General features: G+C 35.0%; 1 long non-coding RNA gene and 1 pseudogene across 1 annotated transcript; one reads left to right on the top strand and one right to left on the bottom strand.

Annotated features, from left to right (window-relative positions):
* Positions 1-4,589: 4,589 nt before the first annotated feature.
* On the top strand, positions 4,590-5,566 carry LOC118485461. Its single transcript, XR_004876166.1, has 2 exons — positions 4,590-5,011; positions 5,335-5,566. It is a non-coding gene; the product is annotated as an uncharacterized LOC118485461 (long non-coding RNA).
* A 5,621-nt stretch (positions 5,567-11,187) lies between these two features.
* Positions 11,188-11,999, bottom strand: LOC118485460 (annotated as a pseudogene).
* Positions 12,000-14,983: the final 2,984 nt, after the last annotated feature.

Here is a 14,983-nt window from a genome sequence, read left to right as displayed (position 1 = left end):
TAAAATCTTCCATGTTATGTCATTTACGCCAAACCCAGTTAGATTTTTTGGTTAAATTTGGTCATGTGCCTTACACATGAGGGTATTCTTGTCATTTTATCTCTTTAGGGGCTATTCTGTAAATAAACTTATGTTCAGGGACTAGTTTATAACAAATAAAAAGATTTATAAATAGAAAAAATCTTGCCTCTCTCTAACACATTTTATCTCCTCTGTCTTCCTCAATATCACTGTCACGACCTCAACAATCTGCAAATGACCTTAAACCATAAATAGTCGCTTTGCTCCTCCATCTTCTTCGATATCACCGTCAGATGACCTCAACAACCTGCAAACGACCTCAAACTATAAATCGCCGCTTTGCTCCTCTGTTTTCTTCGATATCACCATCAAACACCGACTATTTCCTCAATTCGAAGGTAAATCGCTATAATCTCTTCGATCTATCAAGACACCGACTGGTGATTTAGGTTGTTTGTAGGTTGTTTCAGATTCGGGTTTCAGTGAGGGTGGTGACGATAGAGACGGTGGGGGGTTGTGATGGTGGATGGGGTGATGGGTTTTAATGGTGGTGGTTGCTGATTTGGGTGGTTTGCAGGTTCTTGGAGTTAGGGTTCCAGTGGGGGGGGGGTGGGTTTAATGGTTTTGGTTGCTGATTTGGGTTATTGCAGGTTGGGGTTAGGGTTTCGGTGGGGTGGTGCTGGTGGAGACAGTGGCGGTGGTAGTCCGTTAGAGAGAAAGTAGTTGTGGCGGTGGTGGGTGAAGGTGGTTGTGGTGGTGGTGAGTTGATGGAGGTGGTGGGTGAAGGAGAGAGACATAATCGATGGTGGTAGGGTGATAATTTTTTAAAATATTTTGTTTTAATTTTTTAAATAATATTAAATAAATGGATAAAAAGACTAAAATAACCTTGTGTAATCTGATTTAACTAAAAAATCTAACTCGGTTTGGCCTAAAGGACATAACATGCAAGATTTTAGAACATTAAGTACAAAACTTGTCAACTTTTGCGCTAAAGGACAACGCTTGCAATTTGATGTAAACGTAAAGGACAAAACTTGTAATTTACATAAAAAATACACATCAAAAAATATAATTACTAATGTTTTTAGCGCCAAAAACATATATCTACCTCACGCCAAAAAAGGTCATTATATAAGTAGAACAGGTAAATAAACTTAACACTCCACACATTGTCTAAAACACCATAGAACTTAAAAAAGGGCTCATGTAGGTTATTGCATGGAGGTTTGAGATGTCGGAGAGATGTTTCGTCATAAAGTTCTCTGACAGTAGAAGGGTTAAGGTCAAGACAATCAAGGCCATACTTAGTATATACTTAGTATGGTTGAATCCATTCAGATGGATATTCTGAACTTAGGGGTTCCAAGGGCCGACAATTGTGAAAGGACTCAAACGGTAATAAGAAGATTGAAGAGAAAATTTCCAACAGATGATGATGATGATGTTGACGATACTAATCTACCAACAGTTACCGGTTGGAGTTTGGATAAACAATCAAGAACGATGAAAGTGACTTATTAACACGGGGTGGATTATTCATTGAAGATGGACGAAGTGCTGAACACAGATAGACTACACCTTCTTGAACAACTCTATGATTTAGCACATTCGAATGATGCAACATCCAGGGTTATGATGATATTTAAATATAGGATGTAACAAAGACTAAATGAGGTTATGGCGTTATACGTCAATGAACAAGATGATGATGATGAGTTTGAAGAAAGTGATGAACAAAGCGATGGGTACATCTCTGATGTAATACCATCCACAAAAGACTATTAGTTTAGTTTGATTTCGTCTTAGTTGTAATGTTTTGAATTATTAATAAATTATAATGAATTTAAGAATGCCATGAAAGCCAAGATGTTTGAATTATTAATTGATTTTAATGAATTTGGGAACGCCATAAACGCCAAAATATTTACTATGTAACACAAAAACGATTAATTCATCGAGGCAGATCCAAAAAACAATAAAACGTCAGGTAGTTAGTGTTTTTAACTACATGCAAAAAAATCATACACGGCAAAAATGACAACGGTGTTGTGAGAAACGCATTGGAAAAGAAGTTAAAAGGGCAAAAAAGCCCCTCTGCCTTGATTATATCGCGCGCCACATGTTTGGCCAGGATCCGTTCTCACCGTTTTACACTTTTAGGCGTTTTCTCCTTATCTCGTTTCTATATATATATATATATATATATAGGACAAAGATCCGTTAGGAACCATCCTTTATTGCGAGAACCGTGAGAACTAATGTGAACACAACAAAAAATGCCTAAAAATAGGTAAAAAACACACAAAATTTTTTTTAAATATTTTTTATAAAAAATCGCTACTTTTAGTAGCCAAAAAAAATTTAAATTTAAAAAAAAAATTTTGGGCTACTAAAGGTAGCGACTTTAACATAAAAAATATTAACAAAAAATTTTTAGATTTTTTTTATTTTTTTAGATTTTTTTTAGATTTTTTGTGGGTTTAGTTTTTAGCATTTTAGCTTGGGGAGAGGGGGGGGTGGGTTAGGTTTTTTTTTTAGGGGGGGGGGGTTGGGGGGTTTAGGTTTTTTTTTTTTTTTTTTTTTTGGAGGGGGGGTGGGGGTTAGGTTTTTTATGGTTTTTTTTAACTATTTTAAGTTGTGTTCACATTGGTTCTCGCGGTTCTCGCAATAAAGGTGATTCTCGCATTAACCTTACCCTATATATATATATATATATATATATATATATATATATATATATATATATAGAATAAGTATAATGTACAAAAGGCCTTATCCTACATTATCGTACGCGACAAAGGATATAACGTGCGTAATTACATTTTTGAGCAAAATAACGTGCGTTATTTTTGGTTCCATGCGTGATTTTCCCAAAAAAACCAACCCCCATGCGTGATTACATGTCCAAAGCGTGATTACATGTCCAAAGCGTGATTATTCCCCTGATCGGACGGTTGGAAGCGTAGCGTACGTGAAGTATGATAAGCCCTTTTGTATGTTAACCTACCCCTATATATATATATATATATCTTTCAAACCGATCTTAAAAATGTATTATTTTTAAGGATCGTTAAAGTATGTTTTTACAAGAAATATAATTCCGTAAAAACATAAAAATCATAAGAAATGATTTTGGTCAGTAAATACAAAATACATAGGTATTTATACTTAAATACACAAATATGAGTCAAAGTATACATTTAGTGAAAATACAAGGTATCCAAGTACTTATACAAGTATACTTATACCAAATTAATATTGAGAATATTATTTAACCAAATATGGAATAAAAGCCATACATATTTATTTTGAGAGAAAAAAATAAATATAAATATACATCTACTTTGACTTGGTCAAAGGTGCACAAATACAAGAAATTAAGAAAAGTATAAATATACTAATAGAAGAAACTAGTTAAAAATATATTATTTTTAACTTTTAACAAACTTGGACTATATATACATATATATATATATATATATAGGGGAAGGTTCAAATGAAAACCACTAGTTATTGTGAAAACTAGAAAACTAACTAAAACCCACTAAAAAGGAGGGAGGGAAGACTTTTAATGAAGAGGGGTAAAATTGGAACAAAAAATATATAACTTTTCAAACATTTCCCATTTCTCCATACGTTATCATTTTAAAACAAAAATGGCACCATAAGATCACAAATTTTCTTATCTTTCATTCAAGTATATTCGAGCATATTTTTTATGACATAAAAAAAGATTTATGGTGTCGTCTTGTTTTCAATACTATTATTATAGTAGTGCACATGTGCAATATAACATGTACTACAATGTGCATTACATGCTTAAAATTAGTTTTTTGATTATAGTTTAGCTTTTAGGGTTAGTTTTTTTGGAGGTTTAGGATTAGGATTAGGTTTTTGGGTGTGGGGGGGGGGGGGGGGAGGGGGGTTTAGGTTTTTTGGGGGGGGGGGGGTGGGGGGGTTAGGTTTTTTTCGGGTTTATGTTTAGGGTTTAGTTTTAGGTTTTCGGGAGGGTGGGGGTGGGGGGGGTTTAGGTTTTTTTTTGGGGGGTGGGGGGTTTAGGTTTTTGGGGGGTGTCGGTGGGGGGTGGGTTAAGTGGTTTAGGCTTTCCGTATTAGTGCACATGTGCAGTACAACCAAAAAAATTTTTTTTTTTTGAAATTTTTTTTCCATATATAAAAAGTAGCGATTTTTCTAAAAAAAATTGTAAAAAAAAAAAAAATTTTGTATGTTTTTTAGGCTTTTTTAGTTAGTTTTCGAGTTTTCACAATAAAAGTGGTTTTCATTTGAACCATCCCCTATATATATATATATATATATATATATATATATATATATATATATATATATATATATATATATATATATATATATATATATAGGGGTGGGCTCTATAAGAAACCCCATCTTTTTTAAGAAACCTTGGAAACCCTAGATTCACCCTTGATTTGGTTTCACTTTAATAGATCAATGGCTCTCCTTTTTTGGTGTATATATTAGATTTAAATTAATGCATAAAGGGCATTTTGGGTAGTAAAAAATACTTTTTGAGCATTGGAAATCACAAACTCATCTGCCATGTTGTAATGTCAAATCAAATAAGAGATTTCAAAATCATATCCCTTTTTCTCTCTCCCACTCTCTACTCACAATTATCACATCTCTTTCCTCCCTCACCCCACAAACGTGAAGAAGAACAAGAAGAAGATGGTCTCATTTCAGAATTAAAATATCTACCTTCAAGATTTCAAGAAATACTAATTCCAGATTCAGTTGCAGAAGACGATGGTGGTTGCAGATCAAAGCATGATTCAGTTGCAGAAGACCATGGTGGTTGCAGATCTGGTGGTTGGTGGAAGGTGGTGACTGGTTCATTCTGGGGTGTTGGTGGTTGATAGCGGCGACAGTGGGTGGTTGTAGAAGGTGGTGGAGGGTGGGTGGTTGGTGGCGCCGGAGTTCGGAACGTCGTCGGAGTCAAGATCTAGTAATGGTTAATGTTCTCTCTCTCTCTCTCTCTCTCTCCCCTCTCCTCTGTCTTCAATCAAGATCTAGTAATGGTTAATGTTCATGTATTTTAAATAAATCGAAAAGTTTAGGATGAGATTTTGAACAGGATTTTTTGTTGGTTTGGTTGCTTGTTTGGGGATTTTGATCTTAACAATAATTGTTTTTTTTGTTGGTTTGGTTGCTGGTTTGGGCTTTTGATCTGAACAGTTAGTGTTTTTTTTGTTGGGTTGTTTTATTTACAGAAACAGACCCATAACATGTGTTAAGCACCTGTTAGAATGATATATAACGTGTGTTGATTTATAGAAACAGATCCATAAAGATATTCAATTGACAAGCTGGATGGATGTAGGCGACGTTAATGCGGGGACATTGAATAAGTCAACTCTTTTGGGAAAGAAGTTTTCGTTCGTTTATAACATGTGTTAGTGATTCATACTGTAATAGATCCATAAAGAAGTTTTCATGCTGTAACAAGTTTTCGTTCGTTTCTAACATGCTTTGCACATTTTGGAATGTATAACATGTGTTAAGCCTCTGTTATAATCTTTTTGTAACCTGACATGTATTCATGTATAAGCTAGTGGTTTACAAAACACCATGATGTGTATATATTGATCTAACATGTGTTACAATGTGTCTGTTCGGAACATGTAATTGATTAACTTGTGACAAGGGTGAAAACAGTCGACGGGGGCGATGAGTTTAATGGTGAGCTTAGTTAATATCGTAATCTTGTTGTAACCCCACTTGTATACATATGATAACATGTAAGCATCCATTATAACCCGACTTATATTCATGTATATCAAAAGTGGTAACCCGACTTGTATTCATGTGTTAGTGGCGAGCTTAGTTAATATCGTAGTATTGTTGTAACCCCACTTGTATACATATGATAACATGTGTTAAGCATCCATTATAATCTTGTTGTAACCCGACTTGTATTCATGTATATGAAAGTGGTTTGCAAAACACTATGATGTGCATATACTGATCGTAACACGTGTACAAGTTAATATGGAGCATACAAGTTAATATGGAACATACAAGTTAATATCGTAACACCGTATACCTGGGATAAAATGTGTTAAGACTCTGTTATAATCTTGGTTTAACTTAACATGGTGTCATGTATAAGCTAGTGGTTTCCAAAACACCATGATGTGTATATACATACTGTAACATGTATTAAGCGACTGAAATATATAACGTGTGTTAAGCATCTATTATAACATGTGTTAAGACTTCCATAATGGATGCAAAAACTCCAATAGTAACTTAATAACAACAGAGTAAACCTAATATAACGTGTGTTAAGACTCTATTATAACATGTGTTAAGACTTCCAGAATGGATGCATAGACTTCAATAGTAACTGTAACAGCAGAGGTACAAATACGGGCGCCTCCAACAGAAAATGTGGTAAGTCTAGACCGTTTTAACATCGTGTACTAGAGAAAACAATAAGAGTCTCACATTACATATTACTAGTAAACGAAAATACATAGCACCATTGTTGTAAAAATCCCGACTAGTCTCCGAATAGTCCCCGATTAATCACTAATCGGTGGTTCACTGATTAACGACCGATTAATTGCTAAGCGGTCAATGACGATCCTATTCTGGCCAAATTTTGGCATACGTCGGCTATTTTTTGACCAAACCTTATAAATTTATGCCAATTACTTATAAACAATTGGTTAATAAGGTGTTAAAGCATGTCTACTTTAAAAACCACGGATAAAAATGGGTGTGCATATATATAATTAAAAATTACATGTAAATATCTCAATCCGACTAATCCCGATTAATCGCTAGTCGGTACTCCACCGCCCGACTAGCGCCTACTTCAATAGTAACTGTAACAGCAGAGGTACAAATACGGGTGCCTCCAACAGAAAATGTGTTAAGTCTAGACCGTTTTAACATCGTGTACTAGAGAAAACAATAAGAGTCTCACATTACATATTACTAGTAAACGAAAATACATAGTACTAAGAATGGATGCATAAACTCCAATGATTTGTATGCACACCCATTTTGTATATACATACTGTAACATGTGTTACGCGCCTGACATGTATAACGTGTGTTAAGCCTCTATTATAACGTGTGTTAAGACTTCCATAATGGATGCATAAACTCCAATAGTAACTTAATAACAACATAGTATACCTGAAATAACGTGTGTTAAGACTTCCAGAATGTGTTAAGTCCATACCGTTTTAACATCATGTACTAGATAAAACAATAAGAGTCTCACATTACATATTACTAGTAAACGAAAATACATAGCACTAAGAAAATGATGGAGCTTCCTTTGACAGTCTGCCTTAGCTTTTCAGCGGCTACCTTTGTTGCCTTAGCTTTTCAGCGGCTACCCTTGCTTTATTGTTTGGGTCGGTCTTGAAACGGTTTGTAAACATGTGGGTGTGCGTATGCCAGGGAAGTTAAAAAAATGTGTTTTCATGTCACACGTAACACGTGTTACGTTGTACATGGGTTTCATGTCACATGTAACACATGCATGTCCGAGAAGTTCAAACTATAACACGTGTTAGTTGTGTTGTGCTGTAACATAAACATGGTCATGATCCTTGAGCATCTGATCCACGTTTAACGAAACCAACGGTCCCGAGAATTGGATCTTATTTCCCTTGTATCCATCACTGTCTAATAACAAAAAGATAAGATAACCGTTAAGTCGTTAACCAGACAGAAATATTAACACATTCATAGCCCCAAACAACATCACAAAAACAGTTACTATTCATATCAAAAGCCCCAAATAAAGCAACCAAACCAACAAAAAACAGTTACTATTCAGATCAAAAGCCCAAACAAGCAACCAAACCAAGCATAACTTTTTAACACAAAAATAAAAACCTGCAAATTACATAAACATTTACCCCTTTTAAGAACCATTTTAACAAAAAAAAAAAAATCATGTTTCATCTCTAAAACAACCATTACACAAAAACCTATTAACAACCAGGTTTTATGAATATTTTTAATATTTATAATCATCTTTCAAAAGTTCATACCTACATGCTCAAGTTATCAACTAACATAAACTCCACAAAATCAGAAAAATCCATACGAAATACCCAGAATCAAACATATATGAAAACATATGTTGCATAAAACTAAAAGAGTGTAAAAACTCACAAATATCAAGATCTGAAACAACATATACAAATCATATTTTATATAAACTAAAAAAGTGTAAAAAACTCACAAATATTCAGATCTGTAACAACATTATGAAACATGTGGACAAACGAGATCTAAACGGGAATGGAACAAGATCTGGAAGGGGTTTTCACGTGGATCTGGCTTCATATATTAACATCTTCATCACAAAACCACGTTCTTCGTCAGGGATTGATCGATCTGATTTTTGTTCTTCATTTCGGTCTAAATTTGATTGGTAAAATGTTGGATTTCTTCATCAAGAAAAATGATACATAAAACATGGATAAGAAAGTGAAATAAGAAAGAGAGAGTTTGATCTTTTTGATGCTCTACAAATGACAAATAAAGAGTTAGTGATCTGACAAGAGGAGAGAAGTGAAAATATAAAAAGACCAATGTGCCCTCAAAAGCAAAAAAGAAATGAAGATGGCTGGGACACGTGGATAAATGTGGACCATGCATTGGGTTTGCAAGGTTTTCTAAAATTGAAGGGTTTTTCATATAACATTATCCTATATATATATATATATATATATATATATATATATATATATATACATAGGGGATCGCTAAAATGAAAACCACCTCTAGTTGTAAGAACCATGGGAACCACTTTTTAGCCCTTAAATCAACTAGATGAATGGATGAGATTAAAAGTAGTTAATATTAATATTAAAAATTTTTTGTCTTATTATGTTTTTAATATTTTATTGTTAAAGGGTATTTAGGTAAAATTGCTTTTTTTTTGTCTTTTTATATATATTATTTTTAAATGTCTTTTTTGTCCCATTCATTAATTACTTTTTTTGTCTTAATAATTTTTTATTAAAAACTGATTTTTTAGTTTAAAAACTTTTTTGAAATCAGATTTTTATAATATTTTTTTTAAGATTAGTTTTAAAAAAACGTTTTGAAGAGCCATTTTTTACGCCCTGTTTTTCAACGCGTCGTTTTTTCAACACGCCGTTTTTATGTTTTACGCCCCGGTTTTTTTACGTTAACGTTTTTTTACGTTTTACGCGCCGTACGTTTACGTTAACGTTATTTTACGTTTTTTACGTTTTACGCCCCGGTTTTCTACGTTTTACGCGTCGGTTTTTTACGTTAACGTTTTTTTACGTTTTGCGCGCCATTTTTTACGTTAACGTTATTTACGTTTTACGTACCGGTTTTTTACGTTTTATGCGACGGTTTTTTTACGTTAACGTTTTTTACGTTTTTACGTTTTACGCGCCGGTTTTTTACGTTCACGTTTTTTAGGTTAACATTTTTAAATTCAGGTTTTTTACGTTAACGTTTTTTACGTTTTGGTAAAAAAAAATTACGTTTTTACGTTTTACCTAAACTTTTTACGTTTTACGTTAAAAAGTTTACGGTTTACGTCAAAAAGTTTACGGTTTATTTTTTTTTTTACAAAAACTTTTTTACGCAAAAACGAACGCACCCAGAAATCGCAAACTCGGTGAAGCGTCTCAGATATATTGTTATCATCATCGACTAGGGGGGGAAAATTAAAAACCAACAACATCAAAACAAAGTCTATCTCGAAAATCAAACAGGGTTTGGCTCAGATTAACCGATAATCAAAAGGCTGCAAAAAAGGGGTTGCAGGTTTAAAAACCTACCCTCCGCCGTCCTTTCCGCGCCATCGTCATCAAAATCGGCGTTTTTTTTTCATCATCGCCGCCCACAGCCAACATATCAAAACCTACAGATTCAACAGAACACAAATGAAAACCCACAAAACCCACGAAACCCACCGCCACACCACCAAACCCACTACCACACCACCACACTCACCGCCACACCACCACACCCACCGCACATCGGAACAGTCGGCCTCAAAACCCAAACATCGGAGCCATCGACATCAACCACTGCCACACACCACCAAAACCACCGCCACAGCACCAAACCCACTACCACACCACCAAACCACCCGCACCCACCGCACCCACTGCCACACCACCAAACCCACCGCACCCATCAACAGATCAAACCCACAAAAATCAAAGAAACCCCCAAGAAACTTTCAAAAGAATCAACAGTTGATTCCAAAACTTTCAAAAGAAATCCCCAACATATCAACAGTTGATTCCACACCTATCAACAGAATCAACAGATCAAAACCCACAAAAATCAAATTTTTTCCAGATTCAAAACTTTCAAAAGAACTGTTCTTTGAAAACATGAAAAACAACCAGAAGATCTTGTCTTTGAAAACATGAAAAAAAAACACAGAAACTACCTGATGGCATGATGGAGGTTAATCAGAGCCCCACGGTGGTCGGGCGGCAGTGGTGTAACAGAGAGGTGAGTTAGGTGGTTGCCGGGATGGAGGTTAATCAGAGATGGTCGGTGGTAGGTGGAAGTCTGTGGGTTTATGTGACCGGTGGTGGGTGCGGCGGCGAGGTGATAAGAAATAAGCGGTGATGGTCAGTCGGGGTGGGTATGGTCATCATCATCATCGACGGCTAGCGGGGGTGGCCGGTGATTACTGTAGAGACGGAGGGGGGGAGTGTTTGGCTGGTGGTTGTCGCCGGAAACACCATCATCATCGGAGACCCGGGTGTGGGGTACTGGTCATCATCATCATCGGCCAAAACCACCCATTTAAACCAGATCTCGAAATGGAGATGAGAGATGAGAGAGTAAATGTGAGATGACCAAATTAAATGAGAGGAGAGAGAGTAAATGTCAGTCACATTAAATAGAGAGAGAATAGATTAGACATTTAAGAGTAAATGACCAAATTACCCCTTTTCCTGATTGGTTGAGAGTGGTTCTCGTAGCTCTTACAACTGGAGGTGGTTTCTATTTTAGCGGCTCCCTATATATATAACAAAATGATTTTGATTCAACCATCTCTTTCTCGACTTGACTACTTGAATCGTATATTTTGAATACCAACTAATCAAATTCTATTCCTTGTTATTTTTCTCTCTTTTTTTAGATTCAGAAATAGTAACCGATTCGATAAATCTATGAAGGTTCCGAAATGAAATAAGTTATTTATCTTATTATTAATCACGGATTTCTTATATAGCCAGAGCGGCCCTCACAAATTGCAAATACTAATTTGTTAAGAATTAATCGGATTGAAGATATAGCGTCATCATTCGCTGGAATCGAAATATCTGCGAGATCGGGGTCACAATTTGTATCGATTAAACAAATTGTTGGAATTCCCAATGTGATACATTCTTGAAGGGCCGTATATTCTTCGTGCTGATCAACAATGATTACAATATCGGGTAACCCTGTCATATATTTAATCCCGCCCAGATATGTTTGCAAATGAGATAATTGTCTTTTCAACATAGCCGCATCTCTTTTCGGAAGACGGCTGAGCCCCCCTGTTTTTTGTTCAGTTCTCAAGTCTCTAAACTTATGAAGTCTCGTTTCTGTAGTGGACCAATTCGTTAACATACCACCGAGCCATTTTTTATTAACATAATGACACCGAGCCCTTATTGCAGCCCATGCTACTTAATCAGCTTCTTTATTTTTAGTGCCAACAATTAAGAATTGTTTTCCCCTACTTGCTGCATCAAAAACCAAATCACAAGCTTCTGATAAAAAACGAGCAGTTCTAGTAAGATTTGTAATATGAATACCTTTACGTTTTGCAGAGATATAAGGTGCCATTTTAGGATTCCATTTCCTAGTACCATGGCCAAAATGAACTCCTGCTTCCATCATCTCTTCTAAATTAATGTTCCAATATCTTCTTGTCATTTCTCCCCATACTGCCCCCCCTTTTTGAAAAAAGCGAATAGGTACACTGAAATAAATAATTGTTCCGATGGAACCTTCTCTCCTCATATAGATAGACTAAAAAATCGAACAGAGTTCTTTTTGTATTACTTTGTCCTCTTTATATATATAGTTATAGTTTCCTACTTTCTAAATCGAATCAAAAATCTATTCTATTTAGAAATCATGAATTATCTCCTTGGTTGCACCCCCTCTTAAAAACTAAAAAAAGGCTTACGAACACGAACGGGAAGGATGAAAGCGAGTTGGTATGCTAATTCCTCATCTGCAAATCAGCCCTTCCCGTGGGTTATTTTCTCAACGAATAAGTAATTCTAGGAATGAAACCTTTATCTAATTCGAAAAAACAAAGCACAAGTCCAGGGCAATAAAATATGAAAAATCCAAATTTTTCATATTTCTAATATTAAACAAAAGGATTAGCAAATAAAAGTGCTAATGCTACAACCAGGCCATAAATTGTTAAAGCTTCCATAAAAGCTAGACTAAGCAATAAAGTACCTCGTATTTTTCCCTCCGCCTCGGGCTGTCTCGCGATACCTTCTACAGCTTGGCCCGCAGCAGTACCTTGACCAACTCCAGGTCCAATAGAAGCAAGCCCTACAGCCAATCCAGCAGCAATAACGGAAGCGGCAGAAATCAGTGGATTCATGATAAGTTCCTCGTACCAAAAAAAAAATGGTTAATGATACATTCAACCAATGAACTATGACTTAATTATTCCATTGCTACGATTCATCCAGTCGAAGTAACTATGAACTTCGAATTCAAGTAATAACATTCTTGAATTATCAAAATGACTTTGATATCTCTTTTTTAGTTTCTCTCGATAAAGTATTTGTGAATCCATACAACTTTAGTTTTTCCGTTTCTTTGTCCTGAATCGCTCTTTGAATTCTTTGATTTTTTTATTGACTTCATCCGTTTATTCAACTCACAGTCACAGATGAGACAGAAGGACTTCTATAGAATCCCCATCTACATTCGCATTCGATTAGTAGGGAAAATTAGATATATCTTTAGCTCGTATATAACTAGTCAATATCTAATATCACATATACATGTCTTTCTTCCACAATGTAAACCAACTCTTCCTTGATCTTCAATTCAATTTGATAAGTATGCGTCTAACCCTTGACAAGAGTTAACTTATAGCTATTCAATTCCATATACCTAGTTCGACCTCCCCTCTACGAACCATTTATGAACCCCGCTTTTTAGAAATTCTCCTTTCCCTCCCCCCTTCTTTATCATTTTTATCATTATCCTGCAACCTAAATTGATAAGATAATCAATGGATAAATTGATTGGGGCGAATCGTTGCATAGAAATTGATTTGATTTATCTAAGTTCATACAATTTATTATTTATTAATATTTTCGTTTGGTCAATCGGTGAATAAAATCAACTGAAAAGGGGAATCATTCTATAGAACATCCTTTTTTTATTTAATAAGACCTCGTAATACCACAAGACTTCTTCGTTAAATTACGACTCCGAATAGTGAATATTTGGATTTGATGACTAATCTATGATCTATCATTGAGGGGATGGTATGATTATGATATAAATGGACCAAACGGGAATTTTAGGAAAAAGATCTTTGAGATCTCTTTCCTTTTTTTTTCTTTCAATTCTCTACTCTAATATCAATATTGTAATAATATCAATATTGTAATCTTTATTGTAATCTTTTTTTTCTATTACTCTAGATCGTATATAGTGTAGTTGTATATTTTCATTTCCGAATTTCATTTTTTGTTTAGCCACGCACCATTGCCTTAGGTTAAACTAAAAAAAAGACTATTTAGAAAACTAGTCAATGGTGGCCCTCCATGGATTCACCTATATAAGCCGCGGCTAAAGTTGCAAAAATAAGAGCTTGAATACCACTTGTAAATAATCCAAGGAACATGACGGGGATAGGAACCACTGAAGGTACTAAAGAAACAAGAACAACAACTACTAATTCATCGGCTAATATATTTCCGAAAAGTCGAAAACTAAGTGATAGGGGCTTTGTGAAATCTTCTAAGATATTAATAGGTAAAAGAATTGGAGTTGGTTGAATATATTTCCCGAAATAACTCAATCCATTTTTGGTAAGACCTGCATAGAAATATGCCACTGACGTGAGTAAAGCCAAAGCAACAGTAGTATTTATATCATTCGTGGGTGCGGCTAACTCCCCATGAGGTAATTGTATGATTTTCCAAGGTAAAAGGGCGCCTGACCAATTAGAAACAAAAATAAATAGAAACATAGTTCCAATAAAAGGAACCCAAGGACCATATTCTTCTCCAATTTGAGTTTTACTCACATCTCGAATAAATTCAAGAACATATTCGAAGAAATTCTGACCGCCGGTCGGAATGGTTTGTGGGTTCCGAACGGCTATACATATACACTTAGAATGTATACACTTAGAATGTACATATACACTTAGAATGTAATCAAGGATCATATGAAATAAGAATATATATTTTAAGGAGATAAAGTATATTAACTAACTATGTCATCGAAACAAAACGTGTGAGACCTGACTATGATAGGGCTCGGCCCTATACATGTCGAGGACACGTACATAACACTCGTGCGAGGCACGAAGTCACAAAAGGGTATGCCCATTCATAAAATGTGAACATACAAATATATATATATATATATATATATATATATTAACAATTTAAGAATTTATCAATCTACCAACATAGATCGACAAACAAAATTTCCATACAATTAAATATAAGTCCTAATACACATTCAAGATGGGTGACTTGTACATAGTTATACATAGACCTAAGTGTCAAACAAATTTAGGATGCTTGTGGGTTGTGTTACGAACCAGAGAAACCGCAAGTGATCGTTAGTATGCATTTTACGGACACATTCTGTGAGTTCATGTCTCCTTTTCATTTTAAACGCTTTTCAGTTTTACAACTATCAGGGGAGATACATGTACAAATGGTATGATAAGCTA

This window comes from Helianthus annuus, chromosome 13 (assembly GCF_002127325.2).
Source record: "Helianthus annuus cultivar XRQ/B chromosome 13, HanXRQr2.0-SUNRISE, whole genome shotgun sequence".
In the NCBI taxonomy this organism is placed as follows: Eukaryota; Viridiplantae; Streptophyta; class Magnoliopsida; order Asterales; family Asteraceae; genus Helianthus; species Helianthus annuus.
This window is presented reverse-complemented; position numbering and strand designations above follow the sequence as displayed.